Source organism: Aotus nancymaae, unplaced genomic scaffold, assembly GCF_030222135.1.
Source record: "Aotus nancymaae isolate 86718 unplaced genomic scaffold, 86718_ANA_hifiasm-v0.15.2.pri h1tg000025l, whole genome shotgun sequence".
NCBI classification, from domain to species: Eukaryota; Metazoa; Chordata; class Mammalia; order Primates; family Aotidae; genus Aotus; species Aotus nancymaae.
Genome location: NW_026988438.1, coordinates 21246347 through 21269719, shown reverse-complemented (window position 1 = coordinate 21269719; position 23373 = coordinate 21246347). Strand labels below are relative to the sequence as shown.

Here is a 23373-nt window from a genome sequence, read left to right as displayed (position 1 = left end):
CAAATTATTAAAGACACATAATACTAGAACACATTGGGGAAAAATCCATCAGTGAAAGAAACTATAGTATACGTTAGATGAAAAGGAAACCTTTATTTGAGAGAAGATACATGTTCATTCACTCATTTGTTAATTATGTAATTGTTTTTTTGAATCAGCGATATGCTAGATATTGTAATCTGTCTGTGCAGCATGGCCAAATACATACATGGGTTTCTAGAACTTTAATAATAGACTCTAAATAGTTTAGCCAAGAAAGATATATTTGCTTATAAACTGTGAGTAGGGCTGGAAAAATAAAGGAGCAGATAATCATATGAGGTAGAAAATGACCAATAAAATGGAAGATAGAAATAAATTTCCACAAGAGGCAAAAGGAAAAATTTATTGTGAAGATTTTGATAGGCTGATAGAATTTGCAAAGATTTTGGCTGAAGATAAGCTTAGAAAGGGAATTTAAGTATAGGAGAAACATAAGAAAAATCACAGGCATCCAAAAATGTGGAATTTGTTCAGAGAGTATCATGCAATTCTGTTTGTTGAACACTTAAACATTATTTACTCTGCACCAAATACTGGCCTAAATATTTATTTACTCTTCACTGTCATCATTTCAGGAAGATTCTATTATTTTCCCATATTCAGATGAGGAAATTGAGGCATGGAGAGGACAAGAAACTTGCTTAAATTTACAGGCCTCAGATCAGAGTTTGGCTCTGTAATGAAGGCCCTTGATGATTGGACTGAATAATTTGGACTTCATTCTGTAGGCAATAGGGAGCCATGAAGGCATTTGAGTAGAGGTAGAAGATATGTTTAGATTTGTCTTTTAGGGAGATTAGACGTGTATCTGGTGGCAGGGCAGATAAAAAAGACTGGGGATGAGGTGTCTGTTGAGAAATGATAGAAATGACTCAAAGAGGATCACTATGAACCCTGACTGGATAGATAATGAATAAAGCAGTGGGGAAGTCATCCGAGATTCTGGTTTCCTCATCTACATTGTATATTTAGGGTAAAATGAAATAGAAGGCAATGTTTGCAATTCTTTGCATATGAGGTCTGAGTATTAATTATTGATCCTTTCTGCAGTGGGAGATGGGCTCCAGAGGGAGTAATAAACATTAGTGTTTAGCAATGTTTGCTAATGTTTGTTAGACATAGATTTTGGAACTGGCATAGACCTTGGTTCTCATTGTTTTTAATCCTCACAATGCAATAATATGAAACAGGGTTTCTCTGAATTCTATTCATCCTGAGAACAGCATGACTAATTTTGAGGTTTCCACAATATGCAAAATACAGAACTGAAATTTAGAGTTCATTCTTCTCTTTCCTTTAACAATTTGCAGCACTGGGGGCAGTGCCCAGCTCAGAAGGAAAGTTCACAGCCACAAAATGCTTGATAATATACTTGTGTTTTGAAATATTTTGAAATAAATATTTCTTTGAAATACCGTCTTCTCTGAGATTGCCTTGATCTTAATTCTAAAGTACAACAGATTGAGGCATGATTAGACAAATCTTCATTTATTTGTGGTTTACTCACATGATTAACTTACATGTACAAGTTTCAATAACTTTATTGCAGAGTAAGAGGAAGCTCAGTGTTTCCAGAGATTCCCAAGCTTTTCATTTCATTGAGTCTTAGTTACGTTTTCACAGTGTTATAATACTGAAAGTAACATTTTAGAGTTTCATTTATTAAGCAATGAAGTCTACATAACTTTATAAATGTTCAGTCCTAACAACTTGTTAGATGTTTAAGGAAAATAATACACATAAGTTACAAAAATAATATTACATTTAATTTTTAGATAAGCACAACTACTTACTAGTGGTATGTATGTATCTAGTGAATACTGCACAACTTCTCATATATTAGATCCAGACTAGACACAGGCCAGGACCCCCATTTTATGTGTTCCACATTGTGTTTTTTTACTGGTTACTTGCTTATCATTGTAGCAATCACTGAAAACAAAACTTTGCAAAGATATGCCATTGAAAGGAATGTAGTATAATCTGCTGTTAAAATTGAACTACTTCAACCTAATGGTTTGCAGTATCTGACAGATGTTAAGTATCATTGTGTTTCCCTTAAAACTTTAAAATATTCCATGGTTCTGGGTGAATTTTGCAGTTATAATTTAGAACACAATTGCACAGGTAGTGAAACATGAATAGACACTATTCATCACATTTCAAGAATTTTGACCTGAACACATTTCAGTTTGCATCCAAACATACTGAATTCAAAGCACAAAATATTCCAATCCTAATGTTTTCATTTCAGATAGATTATCCCATAGACGCATTTTGTTGCTGGGGGCGGGGACTAAAAGTATGGATTCAAATCAAGTTTCAAATACTTGTTTTACTATTTATTAGTTGGTAGTTTGTCTCTAAGCAAGTTACCTAATAACTTTGAGCCTTAGTTTCTTCATATATAATGTGGAAATAATAACAATAAGCACATCTCATAGTAGTTGTCAGAATTATAGTAAATATTATACTTTGAGTACCTAGTACAATATTTGGCACCTTGGGGGTTACAGTAAATGTTATTTTCCTTCCTATTTTCTCTATGCAGAGAGATTTTCTCATGAAGTTAACCAAGTTTCTATTTCAAATAACACATATTTAAAATGAGAAATCTTTCTGTAAATACCATGAAGGGCAGTGATTCCTAAATTAGCAAAAAGGAGACTAACGCAGATGAGATCAGATGTTTAATTTTTGAGGATTTATGGCATTGCAACCATTAGCAATCTCTTCCCTAATAACAGTTATCTCAGTGGCAAGTAAGAAGTGAATGGCAGAGAAACAAGGAGACGTCAAGCAAAAGGTAGCTAGGTTTAGAAAGTAAGAACAGATGTACCTTATATCAAAAAATTTCAATATGTTCCCGTCAAAAAACGTTATAGGAAAAATAATTTTTTAAGTTTTTTTCCCCCAATTTTTGAGAGTCCTATTGCTCAGAATTGTCATTAAGATCAAGAATTCCTAATACATATTTTTATGTGTATGTTATGTTTGATTGTGTGGCTGAGGGACACCATTGAGCCAGTGGATTTCGTCACCCATTCTATTCATCTTTCCTTGGATCTGACATATGTAGTTGGGAAAATTATTTCTAGAGAACAGTCTCATTCATCAACATTTCTTAGAGCTATTTGAGATCATTAATAAAGATTTTCTCAATTAACTACTAAATCAGCAATTAAGACAGAAATCTACCGCAAATAAAAGGATTATTGATTTTAATTCAGTCATATCTAATAATGATGGACATTAGTCACACACAGTCTTTACCTGTAAACTAAGACTCTCCCTACCAGTCAAATATAACAAAAAGATGAAAATTTAGATGGTTTTCAAGTGGTCAAACTGCCAAGACAGTAATGAGATTGTATGGAATAGCATGATATTTTGAAAAAAGTATACATGCTTTAAAACACAATTTTAAAATAACTTGAAGTATATGTCAGCTAAGTTAAAACTGATAAGGCATGTAATACATGAGCACATTTATTTGCAGGACCACATGAAATTACAACAATGGAAAGGCAGCATGATATATAAATATTACAGCTACACCCTACACTTGCATAGAGCTGCATACATGCCAGACCACTTTTTAATTAGTCAGTATAATAATGAAGAATGCCAAAAGTAGAGTACAATAACCTAGCGAATTACTTTAAATTTATTAAAATAAAATAAAGAATTTAAAAAATCTAGATATGTTCATTTTAGTTTAACAGGCTATGTAAAGTCTCATGAGAATTGAAAAAGCCTACAACCCACCACCTTTACCTTTTTTACCAGATGGCAACATTTTCTTTAGCATTTTTTAATGTTGGCTGAAGCTCCAGTATTAGCCATGTGATGAGTGAGTTTTGGCAGTCTAGAAAAGATAGTACTAGTTCTATAGGGTGATGTAACAATTTTTCTTAAATTTTTTCCTTGCCCATGACTAACTACATGTAGACCTTGTTTAAATTAAGAATTTCAAGCTTCATGCTAATTTATATGACTGATAGCAGCCTTTATTCAAAGTGTAGCTTCTGTTTTTATCTTTATCAAATGCTGCTCTGTCTAGTTGGCTTTTTCATGGTTGCAAATCTGAAGGAGTATTTTTTTTTTCTGTCCTAGAAAGTATGACTACAAATATGAAGAAGTATTTTGTGTGTGTGTCAAAGCAAAAATTGCACTGGACAAAGTTAAATAAGTAAAGAAAACTTTATTCAAGACCATTACAATTGAAGAGCAAGACCATAATACAATCTGAAGTCAACTTTGCTGAAACAAGGGATGAGAGAGTTTCAAGCACTGGAGTAAGAGGGAAAACATAGGCCATTTGTATTGGCTAATTGGCTTTACCCTAAGGAAAAGTAAACTTTCTTTTATCTGTGTGACAGGAGGTAGTTTTACAACTGGGAGCAAGCCACCCACTCAGGAAGTTAGGCTCCTATGTTCTTACAGAGACCTGGAGGTAAAACTTTAACTTCCTTTATGATTACATATCAAAGGGATGGCTCCTGGATCCTTGAGAAAGACAATCCTGAGTTTCGAAACTGATAAGAGGCTTTTAGAAGGATTTACATCTCAAAGGGGCAGATAAAGGATTTACAATTAAAAGTTTTCTGAAATAAATGCTCTAAGAAAAGGGAGGTCAAGGGGCCTAGCTCCAGTGAAGAATGAGCCTGTCTAAAGCTTAATCATTTGGGAGGAACTTCAAGCCCATCTTAATCACAAGAGTTAACAGAGATTCAGTTGTGAAAACTGATGAGAACCCTATAATAATGGCAAATTGTTGGGATGCCTTTCAGAAGTTATCCGAGTGTTTAATCTTACCAGAGTTTATTATGATTATGATAATGTACTCATTAGGTGCATTTAAGAAATCACCATGAACCCTATTTATAAAGTGAAAGTGTATTGTGTCATGTACATGTGAGTCAGACCTCTCACTGATTCCTACCCCTCCCACAGAAATGTGTGAGAAGAACAGGAAAAATTTTTTCATTGCAAGTGTTTTCATAATCTTTATTTTGTTAATCTGACACAAAATGTACCATATATGTATTTCAAATCTTTGTTGACCATCATTTTGTGGTGGACTGTTATGATGTACAGTGGACCTCTATAACACTCTATTTTAGGCTTTCAGTTAATTCTGTAAATTATCACTGGAGTATGATAAAATTAACCTAGAATTTCAGGTGGGAAAAATAAGTCGGAAATTGTGGGTAGATTTATATCTTTGTCAAAATGCTTTTCTAACATTTAGAATGTTCCAAAGGTAGAATTGATTGGCTGGGGAGGTAGAGAACTCTCTGTTAATTGGAGTATTAGAATTGAAACTTTATATAAGATATAAGCAAAAGAATCAATGAATTGATTGAAAAACAGAATAATTGATATCTAAGCCCCTCTTTTTAACTTCACAGTATTTAGATTTGCCATCTTCCAGCCAAAGTTATTACCACTTTCTTATTCAATAATCATTCCTTGGATGATAGTTATAATTCATTTGAGTTCCCATGTTTTTGTTTCTTTGAGAGAGAATCTATGAGAGAATATTAAATGAAGTATTATGCCTTAAATTTCTTTGTCCTGAACACAGGAAAACAAAAACAGAAGTCTTCTAGCTCTCTAATGGTCCAAATTAACATGCAGTTGAAAAAAAGTTATAATTAGTAAGTAATGTAAAGCAGTAGAAACTTTGATGGCCTTTAGCTTCCTGAAGAAAATTTTCATAACTGAAATTATCACTGGTTTGTATATACAAAGTTTCTCCCAATAATTTGGCAGTGGTTAGTATTTTAAAAGTTTATCTAAGGGTTTTGTGTTGTATTTTTAATAAGTTCTTTTTCTGGGATAATTTGGCTGAATAAAAATTATAGTGAAATATTCAGAAAAAGTTAAAAAATTCAATCAATTGTCTGGTACATTGTCTTTCTAATGAAAAGAACCGTGGAGTTTCCAAATATTCATGTGAGCACAAATTTCATTTTCCCATACAATTTTACTGCATGCAGACTCCTTCCAAATACTGTAAAGGAAGGGTCTGTTCTTTTCTTTTTTCAAGAGTAGAATCTTCATTTCCTTTACTAGCTATTTTTGGCAGATAATAATCATTTGGCATATTTTTATGATGCTTTGTATCACTTACTCTAGACATAGCCATTTCCCCTTGAGAAGCTTTTTAAAGACAGCATTTGACAACTACTTAAAAATGATTGAATGATATTCTCAACATTTACCCATTATCCATTTTATATTTTTGCTTAACAAAGAAATGCATTGAAGATAGACTTATAGTTCAAAAGGAACTCCAGGAGAAACAATTACTTTGGCACAAAAACTAATTTTCACTTCTTGAATTAATTGATTTGGGAATCAGCAAACTGGAACTATAATTTTAAGTCCTAACACATAATGCACATGCATTACACAGAGAATCTTGCCCTGAAGCTTATAGTTAATGAAATAAACTATTGAAAAAAATGTAGCTTTGGAAAATGTTTTAAATGTAGTGTTGTGTTCCAATTTTTCTTTCAGTAAACTTTTTAATCTGTCAGGTTGAGAAGATTGTGATTGATTTTGAAAGTGTCACTCTGATAGAATAAAGCCACCTCAGAAAAGAAGAGATTGTCAAGGGTAAACAGATACCAGAGCACTAGCTGATTCGACATGCAGAGTATTTGTATCATATATGAAGTTGTAAAGAATTCCCACATAACCTAACTAAATATATTTCATGATTTGTATTACTGCACAAATATTTGTTCCTGCTACTTGTTTTTATTAGATATTGTAAGTTCATGATCCATAGGCTGCATTTAATAAGTTTTGTTCAGTCTGCATATTTTTGTTTTTCTTTGTTCTTTTTCTGAATTTAAAAATGTGAAAAAATTATATTTATTTAAATATCTAGATGTCTGGTATTTCTTGAAAATTCAAAACTCTGACTATGTTGGGCCTCCTGCCTCACATGGTATCCATATACCCATTTATGTATCCATTTTTCCAATTAGTGAACAAATGTTTATTAAAAACTAATTCTATGCCAGGCACTGATGTAGGAATTGCAAATATAAAAGGTCTCTGCTCTCATGAAACTCCTATATTGATAGAGAGGGAATGCACTTTTCCAGTTCATTACAAATAGCATCTCTCTTTATTTATGTGTTTTCTTGGCTTAAATTTTTTTTTTTTTAATTGCATTTTAGGTTTTGGGGTACATGTGAAAAACATGCAAAGTTGTTGCATAGGTGCATTCATGGCAGTGTGATTTGCTGCCTCCCTCCCCCTCACCCATATCTGGCATTTCTCCCCATGCTATCCCTCCCCAACTCCCCCCCCGCTGTCCCCCCCACTCCCCCACAACAGACCCCCGTGTATAGTGCTCCCCTCCCTGTGTCCATGTGTTCTCCTTGTTCAACACCCGCCTATGAGTGAGAACATGTGGTGTTTGGTTTTGTGTTCTTGTGTCAGTTTGCTGAGAATGATGGTTTCCAGGTTCATCCATGTCCCTACAAAGGACGCGAACTCCTCATTTTTAATGGCTGCATAATATTCCATGGTGTATATGTGCCACATTTTTCCTGTCCAGTCTATCATCGATGGGCATTTGGGTTGGTTCCAGGTCTTTGCTATTGTAAACTGTGCTGCAATGAACATTCGTGTGCATGTGTCCTTATAGTAGAACGATTTATAATCCTTTGGATATATGCCCAGTAATGGGATTGCTGGGTCAAATGGAATTTCTATTTCTAGGTCCTTGAGGAATTGCCACACTGTTTCCCACAGTGGTTGAACTAATTTACACTCCCACCAACAGTGTAAAAGTGTTCTTATTTCTCCACATCCTCTCCAGCATCTATTTTCTCCAGATTTTTTAATGATCGCCATTCTAACTGGCGTGAGATGGTATCTCAATGTAGTTTTGATTTGCATTTCTCTAATGACCAGTGATGATGAGCATTTTTTCATATGTTTGTTGGCCTCTTGTATGTCTTCTTTTGTAAAGTATCTGTTCATATCCTTCGCCCATTTTTGAATGGGCTTGTTTGTTTTTTTCTTGTAAATCTTTTTTAGCTCGTTGTAAATTCTGGATATCAGCCCTTTGTCAGATGGGTAGGCTGCAAAAATTTTTTCCCTTTCTGTTGGTTGCCGATTCACTCTATTGACTGTTTCTTTTGCCGTGCAGAAGCTGTGGAGTTTGATTAGGTCCCATTTGTCTATTTTGGCTTTTGTTGCCAATGCTTTTGGTGTTTTGGTCATAAAGTCCTTGCCTACGCCTATGTCCTGAATGGTTTTGCCTAGGTTTCCTTCTAGTGTTTTTATGGTGTTAGGCCTTATGTTTAAGTCTTTAATCCATCTGGAGTCAATTTTAGTGTAAGGTGTCAGGCTTAAATTTTTAATTCCTAGTCTATGTACTTGGAATGAAAGATGACATAAAGTGAATGCTAAAGCAATTTTTTAAGCTAATGTTTTTAGTTTGCCTTGAGGATTTTTTAAGATTAAAATCTGATACCTTAAATTGTATGACTAAAATTATAATTTAAAAACTGGCAAAGAGTGTAAGTACTTAACATGTCTAACTAAAATGTCAGTTAACTATAGTCAGCTCTAATTTTTTTTCTCATTTTCTGTTTATCAAACATTATAGAGCATTAATTATGTACTATAAAATATTTTAGGTACAAAATTACTTACATGATAAGACATGACTCCTCTTAGTGTGAAATAAACAAATTTAACACAGTGTGATAGACTCTGATAGAGTTTACAAAGTGCAATTCATAATATTTAAAAAAGAAAGCCAAATTTTTCCTGGACATTCAAGGAAGGTCTCACAGAAGAAGGGACATTTGATTGTTTCTGAAAGAAGATGACAAAAATGAAAAGTAGTCATTTTTGAGGAATATAAGACCCAAGAAACAGGATATACAAACCATGAAAGCATAAGGTCTCATAATGTAGAAAACTGATAGTCCTAAGATTTACTTAGTCTATGGTTCTGACTGACTTCCCAACAAATCTTTCTCTGGATTCGTTAATACTGTGTTACTAAATGGGTGAGCTGTCCGTCTCCTCTGCCAACATCAGCTTAGCTTAAGTGTACTTGTCAAAAAGAAAGGTTTTTGGTTTCATCTGAGACCTACTGAAACAGAGCACATTTGCATTTTTTGAAAGAATCTTCTTTGATATTTACAACAATAGGCTAGTATAATATATTTTCCCTTAGAATTAACAAGGAAACAAAAAGTGTTCTACAAAAATAGTAGAGCTTTTTTTCCCCCAATGGGTTTGCTGCCAGAAAACAAGCGTTCTGAAAACTACCCCAAGAGCCAAAATGGGAATGAACACGCTCATATCAACATTGTCGTCACTGGACACATAGATTGGGCAAGTCCACCACTGCTGGCCATCTGATCTATAAATACTGTGGCATCAACAAAAGAACCCTTGAAAAATTTGAGAAGGAAGCTGCTGAGTTGAGAAAGGGCTCGTCCAAGTATGCCTGGCTCTTGGATAAACTGAAAGCTGAACATGAATGTGGTATCAGCATTGGTATCTCCCTGCAAAAATTTGAGACCGGCAAATACCACATGACTATCATTGATTCCTCAGGACACAGAGACTTTGTCAAAACCATGATTATAGGGACATCTCAGGCTGACTGTGCTGTCCTGATTGTTGCTGCTGCTGTTGGTGAATCTGAAGAGGGTCTCTCCAAGAATGGGCAGACCCAAGAGCATGTCCTTCTGGCTTACACACTGAGTGGGAAACAACTAATTGTTGGTGTTAACAAAATGGATCCCACTGAGCCATCCGACAGCCAGAAGAAATATGAGGAAATCATTAAGGAAGTCAGCACTTGCATTAAGAAAATTAACTACAACCCCACACAGTAGCATTTGTGCCAATTTCTGGTTGGAATGGTGACAACGTGCTGGAGCCAAGTGCTAACATGCCTTGGTTTAAGGGATGGAAAGTCACTCATAAAGATGGCAATGCCAGTGAAACCACACTGCTTGAGGCTCTGGACTGCATCCTACCACCAGCTTGTCTAACTGACAAGCCCTTGTCTCTGCCTCTCCAGGATGTCTACAAAATTAGTGATATTGGTACTGTGCCTATTGGTGGAGTGGAGACTGGCATTTTCAAACCTGGTATGGTGATCACCTTTGCTCCAGTTAATGTTACAACTGAAGTAAAGTCTGTTGAAATGTGCCACTTTTTTTTTCTTGGGGGGCCATGTGACAGTTTTAAGTTGTTAGTTTTTAAAATCTGTTTTAAAAATGAAGCTTTGAGTGACTCTCTTCCTGGGAACAATGTGGCCTTCAATGTCAAGAATGTGCCTGTCAAAAATGTTCATCATGGCAGTGTCACTGGTGACAACAAAAATGATCCACCATTGGAAGCAGCTGACTTCACTGCTCAGGTGATTATCCTGAACCATCCAGGCCAAATCAATGCTGGCTATTCCCCTGTACTGGACTGCCACACAGCTCACATTACGTGCAAGTTTGTTGAGCTGAAGGAAAAGATTGATTGCCATGCTGGTAAGAAGCTGAAAGATGGCCCTGAATTCTTGAACTCTGGCGATATTGCCGTCAGTTGATATGGTTCCTGGAAAGCCCATGTGTGTTGGGAGCTTCTAAGATTCTCCTCCTTTGGGTTGCCTTGCTATTCATGATATGAGACAGAGAGTTACCATGGGTGTCATCAAAGCAGTGGACAAGAAGGCTGCTGGAGCTGGCAAGGTCACCAAGTCTGCCTAGAAAGTCCAGAAGGCTAAATGAATATTATCCCTAACACTTGCCACCCCAGTCTTAATCAGTGTTGGAGGAATGGTCTCAAAACCATATGGCCATTTAAGGCCATTTAAATTTAATAGTAAAAGACTGGTTAGTGGGTTAATGATAACAATGCCTTATAAAACCTTCCGAAGGAAAGAAGAATGTTTTGTGGACCACTTTTGTTTTTCTTGGGGGGGGGGGCATGTGGCAGTTTTAAGTTGTTAGTTTTTAGAATCTGTACTTTTTTTTTTTTTTTTGGAGACAGGGTCTCACTCTGTTGCCCAGGCTGGAGTGCAGTGGGGCATGATCTCAGCTCAATGCAACCTCTACCTCTTGGGTTCAAGCGAATCTCCTCCCTCAGCCTCCCTAGTAAGTGTGACTACAGACACCTGCCACCGTGCCTGCCTAATTTTTTTTTGTATTTTTCATATAGATGGGGTTTCACTATGTTGGCCTGGCTGGTCTCAAATTCCTGACCTCAGATGATCCACCAGCTCAGCCTCCTAAAGTGCTGGGATTACAGGCATGAGCCACTGTGTCCAGCCTAAAATCAGCACTTTATAACGGAAACAACTTGACCAAAAATCTGTCACAGAATTTTGAGACCTGTTACAACAAAGTTTAGTGAAAAAAAAAATAGTAGGAACCTAAACTTATAAGTAATTGCTTATTGTAAACTATACATAATTGATTCCTGATTTATCAAAAAGTGTGTGGCCAGTTTTTAAGTCAACAGTTTGGAACTCAGAATTTCATACAGAAATTACTTTGTACATAGTGATTAATTCATAACCCATCAGAGGAATACGCATATCCTTCAATCAAGTACCAAAAGAATCTAACCTCCATTTGCCACATTCCTTTAAGGGCGGTGATTTAGAGTTTTGACTTGGTCTTGCAAAATGACGCTGAAGCAGGTCTTAACTTGCCATTCTGTTCTGCATTCCACTTAAAACACAAGGTAAATGGTATAGTAACATGTCTGAAGATACATTGGAAAGAAATGAGAGAAGTGTAATCAAAGGGGATAAAAAATGGCAGAAAGGAAAATGTTTTTGGAGGCGTTAGATGAACTAAATAGCTAAGAACACATCAGGTTATAGTGGCCTCTATCTCATCTATTGCTTTGGGGTTTTGATGGTTCAGAACTATTGGGACAGGAGAGATGGTGCACTAAAGCTGTGCTGTCCAATTTGGTAGCCACCGGATACATGTGGCTATTTAAATTTAAATTAATTAAAATTAAATGCAACTAAAATTCATTTCCTCAGTTGCACTAGTCACATTTCAACTACTCAGTGGCTACATTTGTTTTTGTGACTACCATACTGAACAGCAGAGATACAGAACATTTTCATCACTGTAAAAGATGTATTAGGTAAAGAGGCACATAGTAAGTACTTTAGGCTTAGTGAGCCATGCATGATCTGTGTCTCATATTCCCCCTTTTTCATAACCTTTAAAAAATGTTAAAAACATTATTAACTTATGAATTGTACAATAAAAATGTAGAGACTGGACACAGTTGGTTGACCCCTGCTCTGGAACATCTCATTCCTTTCCTCTAATGAATAGCATGTTAGGAGGTCAGAGGTACATTCATGATTACAAAGGTTTTCTTGATCCTAAAATAGGTACTTATGCCTCACATTGAAATTTCAGCAAGAATAGAGGCATGATCCTTTCTACCTCTGCTAAGAACTATGATTGGGCCTTTAGATTTCCTCTACCGTGCCATGGTGAAAAGGGTCATATTTTTAATCTCAGTGCTCATGGATGGTGGTACCTGAGAAAATGTATTACAGTGTGATTGCTTTGGAAGCATCAGTCTTTTTGTCCATGGCATTTTCACATGAATAAATTACTAAAAATACATATTGATGAAAGATTCACATGCTCTTTTACAGTATCATTATAATTAATATGAAAAGACATTGTCTAATGTAATGAAGTACAACATTTTATAGGGTATTTATGCTCATTTCAAAAAGATATTTTATCTGTATAGTGTTAGTTGAAATTTACGTATTTATTTTGCATCAAAAAATGTGATCATTTGCTACTTTTTTTATTACTAAAATTCAAAATATTTTATATTTCTCCTTTAGCTATCATCACCAGTATTAGTAATTTTGAAGCTTCTGATCTTAATTTTGCTTAAAAAGAGGTAAGGAAAATTTATAACTATTGTCTAAAATATTTATGCATTTGATTCAACAAGATTTGTTAAATATGAACTAAGTGCCAAACGCTATGCTAATAAGTAGTACAGTATTTTATATATATTAGTTTGGAGCATAAAATAATTCAGTTGTCATTTGACTTATCTCGATAACACATTATATGTTTGTGAAGTGTTTAGGCATATCGGGTTTTCGTCATTCACTGCATAGTTTATTCCTCACAAAAATCTCATGGGGAAGATGCTATTATTACACCCATTTTAGAAATGAGGCACATTTGCTTACTTCTGCCAGGATTATCTTTTCTACTACTATATGATCCAGAAAAATTCAATAATATATGTGAAAACATCAAGCAGTACCTAGTTCATGATAAAAACTCAAGTATTAAAACTCAAAACAGTATGATAGTAGAATATAGTAGTTAAGATTATGGGCTCTGGAATCAGACTATGGTTTCAAATGCACTCCAATGCCAAAACCAGACAATGACATTAAAAGACAGGGAACTACAAATCAATGTCCCCTATGAATATAAATGCAACTATCCTTAGCAAAATATTAGCAGATACAATATTAGCAAATAAAATGAAATGCAAAAGTCCTCAGCAAAATATCAGCAAATAAAATAAAAATAATTATACAATTACGACCAAGTGGGAATTATCCTATGCAAGACTGGTTTGACATTTGAAAATTAATTAATGTAATCCATCACATTAACAAGTTAAAGAAGAAAAATCACATAATCATATCAATAGATGTAGAAAAAGTATTTGGAAAAAAATCGAACACATTTATGGTAAAAACTCTCTACAAACTAGAAATATTGGTGGACTTCAACATGATAAAGAACATTTACAAAAAACTGTGGCTAGCGTAACACTTAATGGTGACAAACTAGAAACTTTCTCTCTAGGAGTAAAGCAAGAGTATCTCCTCTCACTACTCATATTCCGCACTGTACCGGATGTCCCAACTAATGCACTAAAACAAAACAAAACAAAATGCAAAGAATAAAGGAAGTAAAAAGAGCACAAATTGGAAAGGAAAAAATAATCACGATTCATAGATATTATTGTTTATATAGAAAATCCCCTTTGTTTTGAATAGGAGTGGTGAGAGAGGGCATTAAAGAATCAACAAAACAAGCCCTGGAACTTATAAGTGATTACAGAAAATTGGCAGGATACAAGGTGATACGGTTTAGCTGTGTCCCCGCCAAATTTCAGCTTGAATTCTCTCTCTCAGAATTCCCACATGCTGTGGGAGGGACCCAGTGGGAGGTAATTGAATCATGGAGGCTGGTCTTTCTCATGCTATTCTTGCTTATAAGGGGTTTCTGCTTTTGCTTCTCTCTCGTTTTCTCTTGCTACCACCATGTAAGAAGTGCCTTTCACCCCTCACCGTGATTCTGAGGCCAGCCATGTGGAACTGTAAGTCCAATTAAATCTTTTTGTTAAATCTTTTTGTTAAAAGTCAGTTGCTTTCCTATGTATCAGCAGTGAACAACTGCATTTGAAATAAAAAACACAAAGTCATTAATATGAAAATTAGAAAAACACAAAATATTTTTCCAAAAATGAAATACTTAGATATAAATTCTCAAAAACATACAAGAAGTGTATGAGAAAAATTATAAAGCTCTGTTAAAAAAATCAGACAATTTAAATAAATGGAAATATTCCATGTTAATGTCAAGAAAGAGTTGATATTGTGAAGATGTCAGTTATTCCTACCTTAATCTATAAATTCAATGCAATCCCAATCAAAATCTTAGAAAATTATTTTGTGTATATAGACAAACTGATTTGAAAATTGAAACAGAAATGCAAAAAACAAAGAATAACCAAAATGATATCAAGGGGAAATAGTTGGAGGATTGATACTGCCTGATTTCAAGACTACTATAATGGTACAGTAAGTAGTAGAGACAATGTGATATTGGTGAAATAGATGAATAGAGAACTGAGAACTGTATGAGAATGGAGAACCCTTTTCTGTATGACAAAATAGAGAAACTAGAAATAGACACATTGAATGCAAATGAGGTCAACTTATCTTTAACAAAAGAGCAAACACAATTTGATGCAAAAATCATAGTCTTTTCAAAAACTGGTACAGTCTATTCACATGCAAAAAATGAATATAGACCCAAATCTTGTGTTTTTGACAAAAATTAACTAAAAACAGATCATAGATCTAAATGTAAAACAAACTATGAAGCCTCTAGAAGATAATATGGAAGACAGTCTAGGTGATCCTGTGTTTAGTAATGACTTTTTAGACACAATCCAAAAGAATAATTCAAAAAATACAAAAATGATAAGCTGGACTTCCTTAAAATTAAAGGGTCCTGATCTACAAAATACACCATTAAGAAAATTAAATAAAGGATGCAAACTTGGAGAAAAACCTTTGCAAAACAGATATCTGATAAGGGACTCATATCCAAAATAGACAAAGAATGCTTGAAACTCAACAATAAGAAAACAAACTGCCCGGTTAAAAAAACGGGCATACTATGATAACAGACAACTCAGCAAAGAAGATATACAGATGGCAAACAGGGTGACGTGATGTTCCATGTTGTACTTGATCAGGGAATTGCAAATGAAAACCAATAAGATATTACTATACACCAACTAGAATAACTAAAATCCAATACACTGGCAACATCAAATGCTGATGAGCATGTGGGGCCACAGGAACTCTTATTGTTCGTGGGAATTTGATATGGCATAGCCACTTTGAAAGACAATCTGGAAGATTTTTTTTTTTTTTTCAAAACGAAGCTAAGAATAGTCTCACCACAAGATCTAGCTATTGTGTTTGTTGCAGGTTAATTTTTGTCTCCCCAGAAAGGTACTATTCTAAGTACATTAGAATATGACCTTGTTTAGAAATAAAATCTTTACTGAGGATACTAACTTGAAATGAGGTCATTTGGGTTAGCCCTAATACCACATGACTAATGTCCTTATAAAAATGGAAAATTTGTACGCAGACACAGACATGAGCAAGGGAAAGACAATGTGATGACGCAGGGGAGAATTCCATGTGAAGTGAAGGCAGAGATTAGCATCTACAAGCCAAGGAATTCTAAGGATTGCTGACAATTCTCTAGACACTATGAGATAAGCATGAAACAGATTCTCCATTATGGCCATAAGAGAAAACCCATCCTGCTGATATCTTGATTTCAGACTCCTACGCTCCACAACTGTGAGATAATACATTTCTATTGCTTTAAGCCTCTCAGTTTGTAATACTTTGTTATGGCAGCCATAGAAAACTAATACAGAGCTCCTGGATATATATCCTGGCAGCTTTATTCATAATTGTCACAACCTGGAAGCAAGCAAGATGCCTTTGAATTGGTGATAGAACAATGCAATGGAATATTATTCAGTAATTTTTAAAATTTATTATTTTTATTTTTTTATTATTATACTTTAAGTTCTGGGGTACATGTGCAGAATGTGCAGTTTTGTTACATAGGTAACCATGTGCCATGGTGGTTTGGTACATCCATCACCCCGTCATCTACATGAGGTGTTTCTCCTAGTGCTATGCCTCCCCCAGACCCCTACACCTGGCCCTGGTGTGTGATGTTCCCCTCCCTGTTTCCATCTGTTCTCATTGTTCAACTCCCACTTATGAATGAGAACATGTGATGTTTGGTTTTCTGTTCTTGTGTCAGTTTGCTGAGAATGATGGTTTCCAGCTTCATCTATGTCCCTGCAAGGACATGAAATCATCCTTTTATATGGCGGCATAGTATTCCATGGTGTATATGTGCCACATTTTCTTTATCCAGTGTATCACTGATGGGCATGTGGGTTGGTTCCAAGTCTTTGCTATTGTGAACAGTGCTGCAATAACTATATGTGTGCATGTGTCTTTATAATAGAACAATTTATAATCCTTTGGGTATATACCCAGTAATGGGATTGCTGGGTCAAATGGTATTTCTATTTCTAGATCCTTGAGGAATCATCACACTGTCTTCCACAATGGTCGAACTAATTTGTACTCCCAGCAACAGTGTAAAAGCCTTCCTATTTCTCTACATCCTCTCCAGCATCTGCTGTCTCCTGACTTTTTGATGATCACTATTCTAACTGGCATGCAATGGTATCTCATTGCGATTTTGATTTGCATTTCTCTAATGACCAGTGATGATGAGCTTTTTTTCATATGTTCGTTGGCTGCATAAATGTCTCCTTTTGAGAAGTGTCTGTTCATATCCTTTGCCCACTTTTTGATGGAATTGTATTTTTTTTCTTGTAAATTTGTTTAAGTTCTTTGTAGATTCTGGATATTAGCCCTTTGTCAGATGAGTAGATTGCAAAAATTTTCTCCCCTTCTGGAGGTTGCCTGTTCACTCTGATGATAGTTTCTTTTGCTGTACAGAAGCTCTTTGGTTTAATTAGATCCCATTTGTCTATTTTGGCTTTTGTTGCTACTACTTTTAGTGTTTTGGTCATGAAGTCTTTGTCCATGATTGCCTAGGTTTTCTTCTAGGGTTTTTATGGTTTTAGGTCTTACATTTAAGTCTTTAATACATATTGAGTTAATTTTTGTGTAAGGTGTAAGGTGTAAGGAAGGCATCCGGTTTCAGCTTTCTGCATATTGCTAGCATGTTTTCTCAATACCATTTATTAAATGATTTTAAAAAATGAGATATCCAGCCATGAAAAGATATAGAAGTACCTTAAATACATATTACTTAGTGAGAGAAACCAGTCTGAAAAGGCTAAATATTGTATGATTCCAACTGTATTCAGAAAAAAGCAAAACAATAGGGACAGTAAAACAATCAGTGGTTTCTAGGGATTTGGCAGGAGTAATGAACATGTGAAGCACAGGTAATTTTGAAGACAGTGAAACTATTCTGTGTAATACTTTAATAGCAGATACATTATATTATGCATGTATCCCAGGTAACTGTACAACTCAAAAAGTAAACCTTAATGTAAGCTATGTGTTTTAGTTAATAGTCATGTATCATCAACTCTAACAAATGTACCGTACTGTTATACGATTTTAATAATAGGTGAAGCTATGTATGGGGGGAGAAAGGAGAAGCAACAAGAGGGTGTATGTCATTTTCTGTACTTTCTGTCAACTGTCTGTAAACCTTAAACTGTTCTGAAAACTAAAGTCTTTTAGTTTTAATTTTTATTTTGTTTTTAATTGATGCATAATTGTACATATTTACGGGTGATGTTTTGGTCATGTATGCAAGGTGTAATAATCAAATCAGGGTAATTTAAAAAGACCTGAAGTCTACTAGTTAAAGTAAAATGTATCCTATTCACTATCTGTGTGACCTTGAATGATTTATGTTCCCGGTGACATGGTTTCTACTCTGTAAAAAGGGGCTAATAACAGAACAACAGCCTTATAGAGTCGTGAGAATGAAATACAATAATATAGGTAAAACACTTAGCACAATGCCTTGTACTTATAAGTACTCAGTGTGTTGTTAAATAAAGAGAAAGAAGAATTTTATAGGTCACACACTAGCATCTATTTTTAAAGTGGAAGTTTTTGAAATAGCTAGACATTGGCCAATTAATAATTTAATATATACTATAAAGTCTAATTTCATTACATTTCATACTGGGCTTGTGGCTTGTACATAGTGTTGAAACAATGATCTAAAATTAGAGAATTTACTCTTGGTAATATGCATTTTCTCAAACAAGGTTTAAATGATCTTATATAGCTCCTTGCATTATGCAACAGATATGAACAGTGTGTGAAATTTACCAAGTGGAGTTATTATGATAGACAACTGTGAACACAATTTAAATGACTTATCTTCAGTGCTCTATTAAAGCAACTCTGTTTGGACAAACAGGATTTTAGAACCCTATTAGGGTACATGTTAAGATCTTTAGGGACATTTAATAATGGCTCATATGTTCTTATTTTATTAGACATCTTGTCTTTACTCACAGGTGAGGTTGAAAATCAGCATTATGTTGTCTAACTCAATTTTCAAAGCTGGCAATATAAAGCTCGTAGGATGATAGCAGTATTTGTAAATTAAAGATTAATTTTCAGTGACAGAGATTTATGAAACATCATTTCAAATTTGTGCTTCATGTGGTAAAGCAAATTGAGTCTATTTTATAGACAAAAGCAAATTGAGGAAACCCATAGATGACTTTGGCCACAGAAAGGTATAAATTATCTCTACCTAAATTTTACGAGTACTATATGTTGAGCTATTTAGATGAAACATGTTTTTGACATTATTGCAAAATGATACCTTTTTCTAGACTCCTGCATTCAGTGAAGTTGAATATAAAATGAATCATTAAGGGAATTACTAATGCTTCTTTTGACAGAATCGTGTTATCTGAGGATGTGAAAATCTGAATTTGTTTTTCTACGTAAATTATTGTGAAAAGATATCCAAACCTATTATGATGAATTTAATGTATGCCCAAACATTACATGACCCACATGCACAATTTCTAGGCAAATTTACTGCCATTATTTAGGATTTTTATGTCTATTCATTCCCACGGGTGTAATCCCACATAGAGTCAAGGTAAGTAAATCATTCTGATGGTGGTACTTGCTTATAGATATAGAGCAGGTCTTACAGAGCATGAGGCTTTCTGGTGGACACCCTGCCACCAGCCCTGGCATTGCTGTTATTATCTCCCTGTAGAAAAACAAAAAGGCCATCCATTGTGAACAAAGCTCTGCATTAGGAAGAAAAATGTATATATATTTGAACTCCATGGAACATAACATTTAATGAGCAAAAGAGGCTAATGCTTATATGTGTATAAACATTAAAACAGAGATAATCAGCCACAGGACTAAATAGCAGGAGATATGAAAGATGAAGTATGGGTAAAACATACCTTAAAAAAAACATTTTAACTGGATCCAGAAAATTATTTGATAGTATTAGCAATACAATTAGTGTGACACTCAAATTTACATATATATGTGTGTGTATGTGTGTGTGTATATATATATACTCTCTCTATATATATGCTCTCTCTATATATATACACACACCAATTGCCATTGTCCAATTTCAATTTAATAATTTAAATATGAATTATATTGGTTACTGCTAACTGGGGAGGGGATAATGGACCTTTGATATCAGTTTTTTTCATTTCTCAAGAATGTTTCTCTAGATAACCCTAACTTAAAACTCTATGATCTATATCTATGTTTTTACATTGAACTATAGTGGCCCCGAAATGTTTAGTAGATGGCCTTCCCTCCTAGCTAACATAAGTGACATGCCATGTCTCTGTGTCAAGATTCCACCAGCAGAGATGTTGGGAAAAAAGATGTAATGAACTCAATGACTATTTTTCTACTCTGATGAACTTTGTCCTTCCATGGCTCATCTTAGTTCACTTATATTATCTTTATTACTTGTATATGTGCACTTATTTCCTCCATTTTTTCCTTATTTTTTATGCTCTTTCTTAACTTGCTTTGAACTTTTTTCTAACTTGTGTTGTATTAGTAATCATTTCCTAATCTGTTTTAATTTCCTGCACTGATTTGATGAAATGGACTGTAGTTTTTATTAGTTACCTTTACATTACTTTAATCCTCAGTTTAAAAAATACATGAAGTGATGAATGAATTAGGAAACAAAATTCGATAATCTGTTGCCTACATACACACGTTTCCTATAAAGACATATGTAGACTGAAAATAAAGGCATGAGAAAAGGTACTCCAAGAAACAGTAGCAGTAGTAGTTATATTTTTATCATAGAAAACATATTTCAAGAAATAAACTATAAGAAGAGACAGAGAAGGTCACTATATAATGATAAAAGGGCCAACTCAGCAGCGATATAATCATTGTAAATACATATACACCCAACACTTGAGCACCTAGATATATAAAGCAAATATTATTAGAGCTAAAGAGAGAGATAGATTCCAATTAAAAAAAATAGCTGGTGACTTCAACATCCCACTTTCAGCATTTGACAGCTCTTTCAGGCAGAAAATCAAAAAAAGAAACATCAGACTTAATCTGCACTGTAGACCAAATGGACTCAGTAGATATTTATGGAGTATTTCACCCAATGGCTGCAGAATACTTATTCTTTTCTTCAGTACATGGGTCATTATCAAGGATAGACCATAAGTTAGGTCACAAAACAAATCTTAAAAAATTCAAAAAAGTTGAAATAATATCAAGCATCTTCTCTGACGATGATGGAATGAAAGTAGAAACCAATAACAAGAGGAATTTTGGAAAATATACGAACAAATGGAAATTAAACAATATGCTACTGAATGGCCAATGGGTTATTAAAGAAGAAATTTAGAAGGAAATTAAAAAATTTCAGTGCTAGGAGTCTCCATATCCTCATCTGTTTCTCTGCACTATGTCCTGGGGCCTCCTGAAGGCGCTGTGCAGCGACTCCTACTGGGAACTGAGCCAGTACCAGGACCAGCACTTCCAGGGTGACAATGAAAAACAAGAAAAATTACTGAAGAAAAGCTGTACGTTATAGGCTGGAAATCTTTCTTTTTACACAACTGAAGAACAAATCTATGAACTTTTCAGCAAAAGTGGTGGCATAAAATCATTATGGGTCTGGATAAAATGAAGAAAACAGCATGTAGGTTCTGTTTCGTGGAGTATTACTCACCAGCAGATGCAAAAAATGCTGTGCGGTACGTAAATGGAACCCGTCTGGATGACTGAATCATTCACACAGATTGGGACGCAGGCTTTAAGGAGGGCAGGCGGTAGGACCGTGGGCGATCTGGGGCCAGGTACCGGATGAGTATAGGCGGGACTATGATGCTGGGAGAGGAAGTTATGGAAAACTGGCACAGGACCGACGAGTGGAGAGAGCACATCAGTGAAAAAACTCCTTTGGCCTGCTGAATTTGTTGAGGAACATCACCTAAATTCTGCGAATGAGCCCATTTTTGCCAAGCTTTGATCAGTGCCTTTACTGAGCTGGAAGTCTCTTCATGATTTTCCTCTGAAAGTTATTAAAGGACAGAATCCAAAAGAATGCCTTTAATTCTTGTCTGAGAATCTCGGCCATGTGTCGGATTATCAGAATAGTTTTGTTACCGGGTCAGAAATTATGTTCTTTGACAACGGATTGGATCTATAATGTTGATTAGTCTTTAGCCAAAACCACTACACTTCTTTTAGAAAGAATAGAAAAATTAAAAAATTTGTTTTTACCATATTGAGTCTTAAGTAGGTTCATGATCTACATTGGGGCCCGGAGTTATTTTTTAAATTTTAAGTTTGCATGAGATATAGCCTAATAATTGGAGATGGGGCCAGGCATGGCTCACACCTGGAATCCCAATACTTTGGGAGGCTGAAGAGGAAGGATAGCTTGAGGCCAGGAGTTTGAGACCAGACTGGGCAACATAGCAAGACCATCTTCTCTACAAAGCAAAACATAAAACAAAACAAATGGAGTTGTGCCATGTTGTATTGCTTTGCACTGAATTAGGAACAGGTGTTTGACAATGGAATTTGTTTTCTATGAATGTTAATCTCTAAAGGAAAGCTTAGAGGTCAAGGACCTTCCTAAACAGTTGATGCAAAAGCAGTCTACACAGGACAGCCCTGCTTTCATGCTTTACACATCAGGAAATGAGGCCAGAACTTGAGTATTTACTAACACATTTTTCAAAAGATGTCAATGTTATACCTAAAGCTAAAAAAAGCAAGAGTTTGTCATAGAGAGAACCTCTAAATAATTTCAGGAGTATGGGAGACATTGTCAATAGTAAATGGGATAAAATATCAAGAGACAATGAACACTGCCTTGACATGAGGACCAACAAATTTATTCTTTTCATTTTCAGCGATTTTGAGAATGGAGTAGGTTTAAAAAAGGAGCTTGAAGATTGAATGTTTAACATAAATAATCACAGAAGTTTCCTGCAGGAGATGCCTCTTTTAGCCATTTCTTGTGGTGAAGTCTGTTTTATTTTTTTCCTCAAATTATACTTACTGAGGCTCAAGCCTTCACAGTGAGCTAATGGTCTCTAAAGAGAAGGGGAGTCTAAAGAATTTATTTTGTATTTGTAAGGCAAGAGGTGATTTCTCTCTAATATATGTGAGTTATTGCTCATTTAAAACTGTTAGTCTAGTATAATTTTCCTTGATATGAAAAACGTGAATTTTTTTCACTTAGCAACAAAGTACCTTCTAACTTCCAATGGTCTGTGAAAGTTGGGGCTGAAGTACCTTAGTATGAACATCTCTCATGTTAAAGTGAGTGTAAAATTTGAATTTTTAAAAGAGCTGTATCTAGTTGTAAGTGCTTAGGAAGAAACTTTGCAAACATTTAATGAGGAGACACTGTTTATTTTTAA

At 34.9% G+C, this 23373-nt stretch overlaps 2 pseudogenes; both read left to right on the top strand.

The window, feature by feature from the left end:
- The first annotated feature begins 9393 nt into the window (after positions 1–9393).
- LOC105716285 (elongation factor 1-alpha 1-like) lies at positions 9394–10823 on the top strand (annotated as a pseudogene).
- Positions 10824–21401: 10578 nt separating this feature from the next.
- On the top strand, positions 21402–21929 carry LOC105716240 (nuclear cap-binding protein subunit 2-like; annotated as a pseudogene).
- Positions 21930–23373: the final 1444 nt, after the last annotated feature.